The sequence below is a fragment of the Equus przewalskii genome, chromosome 17 (genome assembly GCF_037783145.1).
Source record: "Equus przewalskii isolate Varuska chromosome 17, EquPr2, whole genome shotgun sequence".
In the NCBI taxonomy this organism is placed as follows: Eukaryota; Metazoa; Chordata; class Mammalia; order Perissodactyla; family Equidae; genus Equus; species Equus przewalskii.
The window spans coordinates 386,375-402,358 of record NC_091847.1 but is presented as its reverse complement, the minus strand read 5'-3'; the positions used below and the strand labels follow the sequence as shown (position 1 = coordinate 402,358).

Here is a 15,984-nt window from a genome sequence, read left to right as displayed (position 1 = left end):
TGTTTTCATATCTATCAATATGTACAGATTTGTGAATAATTACTTTAAGTGTAAGAACACTAAATTTACAACCAAAAGACATAGAGTGGCTGGATGGATTAAAAAACAAGACATATCTACAGGCTGCCTACAAGAGGCTCACTTCAGAAGTAAGGACACACAGACAGAAAGTGAAGGGATGGAGAAAGATATTCCACGCAAATGGAAATGAAAAGAAAGCTGGTATGACTATACTCATATGTGAAAAAAATAGACTTTAAAACAAAGACTAACAAGAGACAAAAAAGGACATTACATAATGATAAAGGGATCTATCCAGCAAGAAGATATAACATTTATAAATACACGTGCACTGAAGCACAAAAGCACATAAAGCAAATATTAATGGACCTAAAGGGAGAATTTAGAATCAATATGGTAATAGCAGGACACTTTAACACTTCACTTACATTGTGGGTAGATCGTCCAGACAGAATATCAATGAGGAAACATCAGCATAAATGACACATTAGACCAAATGGACTTAATAGACATGTACAGAACATTGCATCCAAAAGCAGCAAAATACAGATTCTTCTCAAGCCCACATGGAACATTTTCCAGGATAGGTTACATGCTAGGCCACAAAGCAAGTCTCTACAAATTCAAGAAGATTGAAATTATATCAAGCACCTTTTCCAACCACAATGAACCACAACTAGAAATCAATTACAGGAAGAAAATGTGAAAAGTCAGAAAATCGTGGAGACTAAAACACATGTTGCTGAACAACCAATGAGTCATCAAAGAAATCAAAGAAGTAAAAAAATACTTAGAGACAAAACAAAAATAGACACATCAAAATCTATGGGATCATAAGAGGGAATTTTGTAGCAATACGGGCCTACATCAAAAAACAAGAAAAATCTTAAATAACAACCTAACTTTACACCTAAAGCAACTGAAAGAAGAAAAAAAGCAAATGAAGCCCAAAACTAGTAGAAGGAAATAATAAAAATCAGAGCAAGATAAAATACAGACTAAGAAAACAATAGAAAAGATCAGTGAAACTAAGAGCTGGTTCTTTGTAAAGATAAACAAAATCAACAAACTTTTAACTAGACTTAGAGAGAGAGCTCAAATAAATAAAATCAGAAATGAAAGAGAAGTTACAACTGATACCCCCAAAGTATGAAAGATCATAAGAGACTGCCAAAACAGTGATATACCAACAAATTGGACAACGTAGAAGAAATGGATAAATTCCTAGAAACATACAATCTTCCAAGACTAAATCATTAAGAAATAGGAAATCTGAATAGACCAATTGCTAGTAAAAAGATTGAAACAGTGATAAAAAACCTAGTAACAATCAAAAGTCCAGGACCAGATGGCTTCACTGGTGAATTATACAAAACATTCAAAAAAGTTTTAATACCAATCTTTCTCAATCTCTTCTAAAAATTTGAAGAGGAAGGAAAGCTTTTAAACACAATTTATGAAGCCAGCATTACCTTGATACCAAAACCAGACAAAGACACCACAAAAAAAGAAAATTAGAGGCAAATATCCTTGATGAATATAGATATAAAAATCCTCAACAAAATATTAGCAAACTGAATTCAACAATACATTAAAAGGAGCATACACCATAATCAAGTGGTATTTATTCCAGCATTGGAAGGATGGTTCAACATCTATAAATCAATCAATGTGATACACCACATTAAACAAGCGGAGGATAAAAATCATATGATCATCTCAATAGATGCATAAAAAGCATTGACAAAATTCAACATCAATTTATGATAAAAACTCTCAACAAAGTGAGTATAGGGGAAATGCACCTCAACATAAGAAAGGCCATATATGACAATCCCACAGCCAACATCATACTCAATGATGAAAGCTGAAAGCTTTTCCTCTAAGATCAGGAATAAGACTAGGATGCCTACTCTTGCCACTTTTATTTAACATAGTGTTGGAAGTCCTAGCCACAGCAACTAAGCAAGAAAAAAAAGTAAAAGTCAACCAAACTGGAAAAAAAGAAGTGAAACTGTCACTATTTGCAAATGACAGGAAAACCCTAAAGAATCTTCAAAGAAAACTGTTAGAATTACTAAATGAAGTCAGTAAAGTTTCAGGATAAAAAATTAATGTACAAAACCTGTTACATTTCTATAGACTAATAACAAACTATCTGAAAGAGAAATTAAGAAAACAATTCCACTTACAATTGCATCAAAAAGAATAAAATACCTAGGAATAAGCTTAACCAAGGAGGTAAAAGACTTGTATCCTGAAAACTATAAGACATCAATGAAAGAAATGGAAGGTGACACAAATAAATGGAAAGTTATATTGTTCCCATGAATTGTAAGAATTAATATCTTAAAAATTCCATGTAACCCAAAGCAGTATACAGATTCCATGCAATCTCTATCAAAATATGAATGGTATTTTTCACAGAACTAGAATAAATAATCCTAAAACTTGTATGGAACCACAAAAGACCCCAAATAGCCAAAGCAGTCTTAAAAAAGGAGAACAGAGCTGGAGGAATCATGATCCCTGAAGTCAAACTATACTACAAAGCTTTAGCAATCAAAACAGTATGACAGGCAAAAAGACAGACACATAGATCAATGGAACAGAATTGAGAGCCCAGAAATAAAGCCACACTTGTATGGTCAACTAATCTATGACAAATGAGGCACAAATACAAAGGGGAAAAGACATTCTCTTCAATAAATGGTACTGTGAAAACTGGACTGCTACATACAAAAGAACGAAGCTAGGTCACTATCTTATACCATATACGAAAAGAAACTCAAAATGGATTAAAGACTTGAATGTAAGACCTGAAATAATAAAACTTCTGGAAGAAGACATAGGCAGTCAGCTCTTTGACATCAGTCTAAGAGATATTTTTTTGGATCTGTCTCCTCAGACAAGGGCAACAAAAGCAAAATAAACAAATAGGACTACATCAAATTGAGAAGCTTTTGCACGGTGAAGGAAACTATCAAGGAAACGAAAAGATGAACAACTGAATAGGAGAGGATATTTGCAAATGATACATCCAATAAGTGATTAATATCCAAAATATATAAAGAACTCATACAACTCAATATCAAAAAAACAGGCAATTCAATTTAAAAATGGGCAGAGGACCTGGATAGGCATTTTCCAAAGAACATACAGATGGCCAACAAGCACATAGAAGATGCTCAACATCACTAACCATCAGGGAAATACAAATGAAAATCACAGTGAGATTATCACCTCACACCTGTTAGAATGGCAATTATCAAAAAGATAGGCAATAACAGGTATTGGAGAGGATGTGGAGAAAAGAGAACACTTGCACACCATTGGTGGGAATGTAAATTGGTGTATCCACTGTGGAAAACAGTATGGAGGACCCTCAAGAAATTAAAAATAGAACTACCATAGAATCCGGAATTCCACTTCTGGATATTTATCCAAAGAACTTGAAAACACTAATTTGACAAGACATACTCACACCTATGTTCATTGTGCCATTATTTACAATAGTCAAGATGTGGAAACACCCTGTGTCCAAAGGTGGATGAATGTATATATATGGAGTACTACTCAGCCATAAAAAAGAATGAAATGTTGTCATTTGTGACACCATGGATGGATCTTGAGGGTATTATGCTAGGTGAAATAAATCAGATGGAGAAAGTCAAATATCACATGATTTCACTCATATGTGGAATCTAAAAAAATCAAATGAACATACAAAATAACACAAAAAAGAACTCATAGATACCGAGAACAGATTAGTGGTTACCAGAGGGGAAGGGGGCTGGAGATGGGCAAAATGAGTGAAGAGGGGCAATTGTATGGTGATGGATGGTGACTAGACTTACAACAGTGATCACCTTTGTAGCATAGACAGATGCTGAATTATACAGCTTTACACCTGAAACTGATACAATTTAAAAAAGAACAGAAGCAGAATACACATTCTTCTCAACTTCAGCTGGAACATTCTCCAGGATAGAGCATATGATGGGTCACAAAACAAATCTCAGGAAACTTAAGAAGATTGAAATAATACCAAGTATCTTTTCTGACCATGATGATATTAAACTAGAAATCAACAATGAGAGAAGAGCTGGAAAATTTACAAGCACGTGGAAACTAAACAACCAATGGGTAACGGAATAAATCAAAAGGAAAATCAAAAAATATCTTGAACCAAATAAAAATAAAAACACAACACACAAAAAGCTATGGGATACTGCAAAACTAGTCCTGAGAGGGACATTTATAGTAATAAATGCATATATTAAGAGAACAGAAAGATTTCAAAAAAACAACCTAACTTACACCTCAAGGAAGTAAAAAAAGAGAAGAAATTAAGCTCAAAGTTAGTAAAGGAAGGAAATAAAGACTGGAGAGAAATAAATAAAATAGAGACCAGAAAAATTATAGAAAAGATTAATAAAACTGAGTGGGTTTTTCAAAAAAAAATAAACAAAATTGACAAACCTTTAAGTGACTAAGAAAAAAAAAGGAGAAGACTCAAATAAACAAAATCAGAAATGAAAGAGGAGACATTACAAGTGATACCACAGAGATACACAGGATTATATGAGACTACTATGAACTGTGCCTACTATGAGTTATATGCCTAAAAATTGGATAACCTACAAGAAATGGATAAATTACTAGAAACATACAATGTACCAAAACTGAAGCATGAAGAAATAGAAAATCCAAACAGACCACTAATGAGTAAGGATATAGAATCAGTAATCTAAAACTTCCTAGCACAGAGGAGTTTGGGACCAGATGGCTTCACTGGTGAATTTACCAAACATTTAAAGAAAAATTAATGCCAATCTTTCTCAAACTTTTCCAAAAAATTGAAGAGGAAGGAACAATCTCTAACTCATTTTACAAGGCAGGCATTACCCTGATACCAAACTCAGATAAGGACACTACAAAAAAAGAAAACTATAGACCAATATTCCTGATGAATACATATGCAAAAATTCTCAAAAAATATTAGCAAACTGAGTTCAATAATACATTAAACAAATCATACAGAATGACCAGGTGGTATTTATCCTTGGAATTCAAGGATGCTCCAACATCTGCAAAGCAATCAATGTGATACACCACATTAACAGAATGAAATGAAATAAATATGATCATTTCAATAGACTCAGACAGTTCTTGACAAAATACAACATACGTTCATGATAAAAAACAAACCTCTCAGCATATTGGGTGTAGAAAGAACATACCTCAATATACTAACATCCTACTCAATGGTGAAAGATTGAAAGCTTTTCCTCTAAAATCAGGAACAAGACAAGGGTGCCCATTCTCACCACTCTTATTCAACATAGCAGTGGAAGTCTTAGAACAATAAGGCAAGACTAAGAAATAAAAAGAATCCAAATAGGAAAAGGTGTAAAATTGTTGTTATTTGTAGTTGATATGATCTTATACAGAAAATCCTAAAGATTCCATCAAAAAATGTTAGAACTAATCAACAAATTCAGTAAAGTTGCAGGATATAAAATCAACATACAGATATCAACTGCATATCAACTGCTTTTTCATACACTAACAATGAAATGCCTGAAAAATAAATATCTATCCCATTCACAATAGCAACAAAAACAATAAAATACTTAGGAATAAATTTAACAAGGAAGTGAAGCTCTGTACGATGAAAACTGCAAGACTTTGATGAAAGAAATTGAAGTAGACACAAACAAATGGAAATATAACCCATGTTCATGGATCAGAAGAATTAATATTGTTAAAATGTCCAGGCTATCCAAGACCTTCTATAAATCAATGCATTCCTATCAAAATTCCGATGGCATTTTTCACACAAATAGAAAAAATAATCCTAAAATTTGTTTGGAACCACAAAAGACCCTGAGTAGCCAAACTCAACCATGAGAAACAAGAGCAAAGCCAGAGGCATCATACTTCCTGATTTCAAACTATATGTCGAAGCTATAGTAACTAAAACAGTATGGTACTGGCATAAAAATAGACAAGCAGACAAGTGGAACAGAATAGAGAGCCCAGAAATAAACCCCTGCATATACAAGCAATTAATATTTAACAAGGGAGTCAAGAATACTCAATGGGGAAAGGAAAGTCTCTACAATAAATGGTGCTGGGAAAACTGGGCAATCCTATGCAAAAAAAAAGAAATTGAAACCCTATCTTAGACCACCCACAAAAATTAACTTAAAATAGATTAAAGAAGACATTTTCCATTACCTGGGCTTGTTGCTGGGCAAGAAGGAAGTCTTTCTTTCTCCTACTGGAGTAGTAAATTAGTTGCACTTATCGTTTGGGAGTGCAAGGTGCATGTATTCCTGTTGGTGTCAGTAACTAATCTCTTTCTTTTGGGGTCTATAATTGACCACAAGTTGTACGTTGTGAGAGCTCCCTCTACAGGCCTTCCTAACTCCAAGACTTCCTTGTTGCCCAGCAACAAGCCCAACCAATGGAAAATGCTGCAGCGCAGCCAACGGGAAGCTGTCATCACCTGAACTTTTGCTTTCCTCCAATGAACTTTCATTGTTTCCTTGCTGACAACTTCCTGTGCTTGTCCCACCCTCCTTACTATAAAAGCCTTCCATGTTTTGTAATCCCTAAGGATCTCTCTGCTTGCCAGATGAGATGCTGCCTGATTCATGAATCATTTAACGAAGTCTATTAAATCTTCAAATTTACTCAGTTGAATTTTGTTTTTTAATGGATGAATAGATAAATAAAATGTGGTATAGACACATACACACACACGTATACACATACACACAAGGAATATTATTTAGCTATAAAAAAGAAGAAAGTTCTGCCACTTGAAACAACATGAATGGACCTTGAGGACATTATGTTTAGTGAGATAAGTTAGACAAAGAAAAGACCAAAATTGTATGATAACACCCATGTGTAGAATTCAAAAGAGATGAAGTTGTAGAAACAGAGAAGGGAATGTTGGTTACCAGGGCTGCAGGGTGGAGAAATTGGGAAGAGGTTGTTAAAGGGTACAAACTGGCAACTAGAAGAAAGTAATTTCTGGAGATCTAAGGCACAGCACAGTGATTACAGTTAACAGTACTGTATTATATACTGCAAAATTGCTGAGACCAGATCTTAAATGTTCTCACCACAAAAAGAAATAATAATTATGTGTTGTGACAGAGGTGTTAGCTAAAGCTGTATTGGTAATCATATAGCAATATATGAATGTATCTAATCAACATGTTGTACACCTTAAACACTTGCAATGTTGTGGGTGAATTATATCACAAATACATACATACATACATATATAACATGTGCATATGCAATTATAGCTGTAGGATAAATAACTAAGACTAGAATACCTGGGTCATGTGTGTGAGTAAAACACTCATATGGTATAGTATTTGTGAGTATGTCATTTAGTGCCAGACTCCCTGAATTTGACTCCCAATTCTACCACTTATTATTATTATTTTTTAACTAAATACCTACTTTTTCTTTTTAGGAGTTCATTTAAATACATTCTTATTTCCTAGAGGGTTAGATTCTTAGATCAGAAAGCCTATCTTTTATTACACTCTGATTGAGCTATTAGATTTATTTATTTACATTTACTTTTTCTTTTTTTATTTTCTTTTTATTGCAGTAACATTGGCTTATAACATTGTATAAATTTCAGTTGTACATCCTAATATATTTTGAATTCTGTGTAGATTACATCATGCTCACTGCCCAAAGACTAATTACAATCCATCACCACACACATGTGCATAATCACCCCTTTCACCCTCCTCCCTCCGCCTTCCCCTATGGTAACCACTAATCCAATCTCTGTCTCTATGTGCTTGTTTGTCTTTGTTTTTATCTTCTGTTTATGAGTGAGATCATACAGTATCTGACTTTCTCCATCTGACTTATTTCGCTTAGCATAATACCCTCAAGTTCCATCCATGTTGTCACAAATGGCCGGATTTTATAATTTTTTACGACTAAGTATTCATTTGTGTGTATATACCACATCTTTATCCATTCGTCCCTTGATGGGCACCTAGGTTGCCTCAAGTCTTGGCTACTGTGAATAATGCTGCAAAGAGCATGGGGGTGCAAGTATCTTTATGCTTTCATGTTTTCATGTTCTTTGGATAAATATCCAGAAGTGGAATAGCTGGATCATATGGTAGTTCTATACTTAATTTTGGGGGGAATCTCCCTACTGTTTTCCATAGTGGCTGCACCAGTTTGCACTCCCACAAGCAGTGTACGAGGGTTCCCTTTTCTCCACATCTTCTCTAACACTTGTTGTTTCCTGTCTTGTTAATTATTCTGACAGGTGTGAGGTGATATTTCTTTGTAGTTTTGATTTGCATTTCCTTGATAGTTAATGATGTTGAACATCTTTTCATGTGCCTTTTGACTATTTTGATATCTTCTTTGGAGAAAAGTCTGTTCAGAACTTTTGCCCATTTTTAAATTGGGTTGTTTGTTTTGTTGTTGTTGAGATACATGAATTCTTTATATATTTTAGAGATTAATCTCTTAGATATGTGGTTTGCAAATATCTTCTAAATTGTTAGTTTGTTGTTTCATTTTGTTGATGGTTTCCTTTGCTGTGCAGAAGCTTTTTAGTTTAATGTAGTGCCATTTGCTTATTTTTTCTACTGTTTCCCTTGCCCAGTCAGGCATAGTATTTGAAAATATGCTGCTAAGACTGATGTTGAAGAGTATACTGCCTATGTTTTCTTCTAGAAGTTTCATGGTTTCAGGTGTTACATTCAAGTCTTTAATCGATTTTGAGTTAATTTTTGTGCTTGGTGTAAGATAAATGGTCTACTTTCGTTCTTTTGCATGTGGCTGCCCAGTTTTCCTAACACCACTTGTTGAAGAGACTTTTCTTTCTCCATTGTATGTTTTTGGCGCCCTTGTCAAAAGTTAGCTGTCCGTAGATATGTGGGTTTATTTCTTGGCTCTCAATTCTTTTCCATTGATCTGTGTGTCTGTTTTTGTGCCAGTACCATGCTGTTTGGGTTCCTATAGCTTTGTAGTATATTTTGAAACTGGGGGAGTGATATCTCCAGCTTTGTTCTTTTTCTCAGGATTCCTTTGTCTATTCTGGGTCTTTTGTTGTTTTATATAAATTTTAGCATTCTTTGTTCTATTTCTGGGAAAAATGTTATTGGAACTTTGATAGGGATTTCACTGAATCTGCAGATTGCTTTAGGAAGTAAGGGACTTCCTAACTATGTTAATTCTTCCAACCCAAGAGCATGGAATACCTTTCCATTTCTTTGTGTATTGTTCAATTTCTTTCAACAATATTTTATAATTTCAGGATACAGCTCTTTTACCTCTTTGGTTAAGTTTATTCCTAGATACTTTATTCTTTTTGTTGCAATCGTAAATGAGATTGTATTCATAATTTCTCTTTCTGCTACCTCGTTAGTGTATAGAAACTCAACTGATTTTTGTATGTTGATTTTGTATCCTGCAGCTTTACCATTTTGTTTATTATTTCTAAGGTTTTTTTGTGGATTCTTTAGGGTTTTCTGCATATAAAATCATGTCATCTGCAAATAGTGACAGTTTCATATCTTCCTTTCCAATTTGGAACCGTTTTATTTCTTTTTCTCTCCTGATTGCTCTGGCTAGGACTTCCAAAACACCGTTACATAAGAGTGGTGAGGGTGGGCATCCTTGTCTGGTTGCTGGTCTTAGAGGGATAGCTTTCAGTTTTTCTCCATTGAGAATGATACTGGCTGTGGGTTTGTCATATATGGCCTTTATTGTGTTGAGGTACTTTCCTTCCATATGCATTTTATTCAGAGTTATCACAAATGGATGCTGTATCTTGTTAAATGCTTTCTCTGTATCTATTGAGATGATCATGTGATTTTTATTCTTCATTTTTTTAATGTGGTGTATCATGTTGATAGATTTGTGGATGTTGAACCATCCTGGAATAAATCCCACTTGGTGATGGTGTATGATCTTTTTAATGTATTGTTGTATTTGATTTGCCAGTATTTTGTTGAAGATTTTTGCATCAATATTCATCAGTGATATTGACTTCTAATTTTCTTTTTTCATGTTATTCTTGTCTGGTTTTGGTATCACAGTAACATTGGCTTTATAGAATGAGTTAGGAAGCCTCCCCTCCTCTTCAATTTTTTGGAAGAGTTTGATTAGGATAGGTATTAAGTCTTCTTTGAATGTTTGTAGAATTCACCAGGGAAGCCATCTGGTCCTGAAGTCTTATTTTTTGGGAGGTTTCTGATTTCTGTTTCAATCTCCTTACTGTCTACCACTTATTAGATCTGTGATATTGCAGAAAGTGTTTAAATTCTCTGTGCTTCACTTTCCTAATCTGTAAAATGGGCAAGACGATATGGTATCTAGCACAGAGTTATTACTCTGTGCATTTAAAACATTGTTAGTTATTGCAAATTGCCCTCCCCAGAGGTTAGAACAATTGACATTCTCACAAGCTATGCTTATCACACTCTTGTCAACAGAAAGTATTCTTAAACTTACTGGATTTTTACCAAATCAATAAGTGAGAAATATTATGTCTCTGTGGTTTTATTTTTCATTTCTATTTTATGAGTGAGGTCAAGTGCGTTTTCATATGTTTATGAACCATGACTATTTCCTTTTGTGAGGACTCTGTGTATTGCTTTGGCAATTTTAATTGGCTATTTACCTTTAAACTTATTGACTTTATATTTTAAGGAAACTAGCCCTTTTTGATAGCAGTGGCAAATATTTTATTACAATTCTCTATTTATCTTTTTACTTCACTTACGGAATTTTTTCTTTTTGTAGAATTTTATAGTTTTAGATGGGTAAATCAATTAATACTTCCTTGTAAGTATTAACTTCCTTGTAACACTTCTGAGTTCGGTATCCCATTTAGAAAGGTCTTCCCCACTCTGAGATTATAACAAATTCTACTACCTTTTATGGTTTTATTTTTATATTTAAATATTTGTTTCATGTGAAATTTGTTTTTATCTAGATGGCCTCCCAGGTGTCCTAATATGATTGATTAAATAATCCATCATTTTCCACTGATATGAAATGGTGCTTTTACCATCCATCCATCTATCTATCTATCATTTAGTACCTGTCAGGGACCAGTCAGAAAAACAAAACCACACTAATTATTTTAACATAAATAATTGAATATAAGAAATTGTGTAAACAAGTTTAAATATGTGGGAGTGGACCCTGAGAGAATAACAGGGACAATGACTGAAAGAAGCAGGTTCCCCCCAAGGACTGTGGACAAAGAGAAGCAGTTGAGGTTATCAGAATCCAGAGGCTCAGAGAATGGGTTTTGTGTCACTGAAACTCAGACCTCTGAGGAAGAGGTGCTGTGTGGCTGGTGCAGGCACTTCTGAGGGACCACAAAGAAAGAGAATCTGAAAGAGTGGACCCAATTTCTGCTGCTGAGGTGAAGGTCTGTTGTTGAGGTGATGCAGATAAGAACAGGGAGCAAAACTGGAAGGATCAGTATCTAATCCCCCCTCTTGCCCTCTAGTCTCTCTCTAGTGAACCTTTTCGGCAGACCTTAATAGGAGACTAGCTGGCAAAGGAGAGTGTGGTCCCCAGCCCCAGCGTCACAAAGAGAAGTATAAACAGTGAGTTTCTGCTGAGAGACAATAGCTTAATAACTTGCATGTCATAGGATTTAGAACTATTTCTGGACTTTCTGTTTTGTTCTCTTCTCCTGACTGTTCATGTCCTAGTACCACATTGCTCTTTATCTCTGGTAATACTGGTGCTCACTCATTATTCTTCTTTTTCAGAATATTCCTGGTTATCCTTGTTCATCATTTTTTTCATAAGAGCAATATTGTTATAAATATTGATTGGGATTATGTTAAATTTATAAATTGGTAGGGGTAATTGTCCAGTTTATATGTAGAATCTTCAGGACAGTTTCCAAGCCTTCAAGTCTTCTTTGCTCTTGTTTAAACCTGTATCTTATAACACCTCCATTTCCTGGTACCAAATTCTGCGTAAATCCATATTCTTAGTCACAAGCAACAGAACACTCCTCTGGCTGGTTCATCCAGAGAAAAAATGCACTGAAAGTTCCTGCGTAGGTCTCAGAATTGCCAGCAGGCCTGCAGAACCAGGCTCAGAGGCCATGTAGCTATAGCCCAGCCCTAACCATGGCCCCATCCCTGCCACTGGCTAGATGGGGCAGTGGTCTGCACCACTGACCACAAAGCATAGGCACAGGATGGTCTTTGCTGCCCAGGAAGATGATGTTGCAGCCAAATGCTCTTCCCATCTCTGCTTCTGTTGTCACTGGCTCCTGATTCCAGTTCTGGGGTGGGGGCATCTCACTGAGCAGGCCTGAGTCATGTGCCCACCCTAGCAGGACCAGCTGTAAGGGAGGGGAAGCAGTATCTGGATGTTCCAGCTTCCTGAAACGTATCAAGAGAGCTCAGAACTCTGTTGTTCTGGTGTCCACAGATGGGTTCCATTGAGCTCACAGATGAGAGAGTTTTGTCTCCTGGTCTAAGACTTTCCCACCATTGATGGACAAGTTAGGATACATGCTCACCTCTGGACCAATAACAACCAACAACAGTTGCCCAGGACAAGTTTATGCTCTTGACCAGGACTGAAGAGGAGCATGCCTGGGAGTCAAGCTCAGTGCCACCACACTGACAGACTAACTGTTGGCCTTCTAAAACCAGCAAGTTACACGGTCAGGAGCTGGAGAGCCAGAAGTCTTGTCTTCAGTACACGGTTATGTGACCTTGAGCACATTCCTTCCCCTCTGTAGGTGTTTACCTTCTCATAGGCAAAGGGAGGTGGAAAGATGGGAGGGTGAGGAAGAAGAGACTGTAGTTTGTCTATTTTATTAATTGCTTTGGTTGGGACACATTATACACTAAACAGCATATCTAAACCGTACGTAATTTTAAATATAACAAGTGGAACAAACACTGTAGATCCTACTTATAAAATATTTTAACCATAGTTCAGAAGTACCTGGTTGTGCCCTATCACATCTTCCTCCCTCCCACATAGAAATAACCTTTTGCTGAATTTTGTGTTGATCACATTCTCTATCTTTTATACTTTCCCCACATAAGCATGTATTCCTAAACTTCACGTTGTTTAAGCTTCCCCATTTCTTTGTACTTTCTATTGATGGAACCAGAAAGGATGTATTCTTCTGTGACTTGCCTTTTTCCAATAACAGTATACTTACGAGATTCATCCGTGTTGATGTGTACCTATTTATTTGTTTTTCAATGCTGTCTAGTACTCCATTGTGTGAATATTCCATAATGCATTTACTCATTCTCTTATTCCTGGTCATTTGGGTTGTTTTCCATTTTTAGCTAATAGTAACAGTGCTGCTATAAACATGGAGTACCTGGACAAGTGTTTCTCTAGGGACTCTAGCTTGAAATATAGTTGCTGGGTCACAGAGTAAGGGCATCTTCAACCTTGTTGTTTTCCAAGGTAGTTACAGATCACTACAATAAGCCTAATATTTTCCCCCCTCGAATTTTTCTTCTCAGTATTGCTCTTATGAAGACATTCCATCCCTTACGATGTGATTTGGAGCTCCTCTTGTCAAGAGGTAGAGTCTATTGTTTCACCCCTTGCATGTGGTGCTGTGCTCTTCTTGATCCAGCAGAATGCGGCGGAAGTAATGGTGTGCCACAGCCAAGCATCTGAGCACTTTTGTTCTCTTGGAAACTTCCACTGCTGTGTGAACTGCCCCGGTTAACCTGTGGTAGACGGGACATTTTGGGGAGCAGAGAAGAGCCATCCAAACCAAACCCACTGTATTAGTTTCCCATTGATGCAGTAACAAATTACCAAAAACTTAGTTGTTAAAAACAGTACAGATTTATTATCTTACAGTTCTGAAGATCAGAGGTCAGAAATGGGTCTTATTGGGTTAAAATCTAGATGATATCAGGGCTGTTCCTTCCGGAGGCTCTAGTAGAGAATGCATTTCCTTGCCTTTTTCCACTTCTACAGATCACCCAGATTCCTTGGTTGGTGGCCCCTTCTCCATTTTCAAAGCGTAGCATTTTCAAATCTCCCTCTCTCTGACCCTTGCTTCTGTCATTACTTCTCTCACTCTCCTGCCTCCTTATTTCCCTGTAAGGACCTTTGTGATTGCATTGGGCCCACCCAGACAATCCAGGACAACCCTCCCTTTTCAGAATCCTTAATCATATTTGTAAAGATGCTATGAGACGCAGCCATAGCTATCTGATATATACCTGTTGTTCTTTCTTCAATTTCTTAATCTGGATCCTAGCTCATTAATTTTGAGCCTTTTTCCTTTTGAATAGACCATATATGACTATGCATTTTCCTCTGAATTCTGCTGGCATGTCATAAATTTTGATATGAAATATTTTTAACATCATTCAATTCTAAACATTTTCTAATTTCCTTTATTAATTAATTAGTCTTTGGTCTATGAGTTGCTTAGATCTGTGGTTTCTAAATTTCCAAGCATATTTTATTTCATTATTTTTTATTGTTTAATTCTAACTTAAGTGCACTGGACTCAGACATTGTGGTTTGTATATATTCTTTGAAATTTACTTAGACTTGCTTAACAGAGTAGGATCTAGTCATTTTTATTAATAATTCCAGGCATGCTTAAATATACTGTGTATTCTCCAATTGTTGAGTGACATATTCTAAATTTGTCCATTTGATCAGGCTTGACAGTTGTGTTGTTCAAAATTCTACATCCTTATTTATTTTGTCTGCTTGATCTATCAATTAGGAAGAGATGTTCTTAAAATTCTTCTCTACCGGGGTTGATTTGTTAATTTCTCCTCATAATTTTGTTAATTTTTGCTTTATAAATTTTCAGCCTCTGTTATTAGGTGTGTTAATTTTTCTATCCTTCTGATAAAGGGATCCTTATCTCATTATGCAGCAACTCTCTTTACTCTAATAATGCTTTTTTTGCTTTAAAGTCAACTTTCTCTCTTCTATTAGACTACATTTAATGAATATTTGCTTTCATATCTTTTTACTTCAAGCATTCCCTCTTGTTTATTTAGGGCTATCTCTTACAAATTACATATATTGATTTAAAAGAAAACTGACATTAGTCTTCCCATCATCAAATTTTAGTCCATTTAAATTTATTGTTTTAGTACATTTAAATTTGTGGTTTGGATTCTATCATATTATTTTATGCTATTTGTCCTGACTTTTCTGTATACTTTTTCCTTTCTTGCCTTATTTTGGGTTATTTTTTCTCTTACTCATTTCATTTGTTCCATAGATTATTTAGAAAGTTACCTTCTCTGTCTAGTCTGTTAGTGGTTGCCTCAGGCATTCTAACATGCTTCTCTGCAAAGTCTTAGTATTTCTGCCCTCCTCCTGAGGACTGCTAGAGCTTTGAAATGATCGAGGTGCATTATACCTCCCAACTCATGTGCTATTTTTGTACAATATTTTTTCTTTTTTCTAAACTCCTAAATTAGATATTTTTATTGCTTTTATACAGTCAACCAGACCATGATTGTTCAAATTTATGCACATAGTTTTCAATGTTTATTTCTCACCATTTCTTCATACATCTCAAACCTTCCATCTGGAACAATTTTCCTTGTGCCAAAAATACATCCTTTAAAATTTCTTTAATGTGTGTTGCTAGGAATTTTGTCTTTCAGATTTTGTGTTCTATTTTGTCTTTATTTTGCTCTCTGAAAAGATCGTTTTCCTGTATATAGAATTCTAGGTCAACGTTCCTGTCTCTAATCACACTGACCATATTATTTTCGTTACTTCAGGCTCCCACTGCTTTTTTAGAAGTCAGCTATCAGTTTAATTCCTGTTCCTTTTCCTTTACCTCTGCCAGCTTTAAATATCTTGTCTTTGTCTTTGGTTTCCTTCAGTTTCACATGATGTGCTTCAGGTGGACTATTTGTCATTTATCTTATTTGTAACTGGTTGGAG

The 15,984-nt window shown here is 35.4% G+C and overlaps 1 protein-coding gene across 7 annotated transcripts in view; it reads right to left on the bottom strand.

Moving 5' to 3' along the window:
- Positions 1 to 15,984, bottom strand: part of AMER3 (APC membrane recruitment protein 3) — a 71,674-nt gene that overhangs the window by 43,733 nt on the left and 11,957 nt on the right. Inside the window, exon 1 of one of the 7 annotated variants that reach the window (XM_070580924.1) lies at positions 6,265 to 6,472. The exons of 4 other annotated variants lie outside the window; for them this stretch is intronic. The gene's annotated coding sequence lies outside the window, so the exon portion shown is untranslated. Of the gene's footprint in view, positions 1 to 6,264; positions 6,473 to 15,984 lie in introns of those variants that run through there. 2 more of the 7 variants (XM_070580922.1, XM_070580927.1) reach the window with 2 other exon arrangements.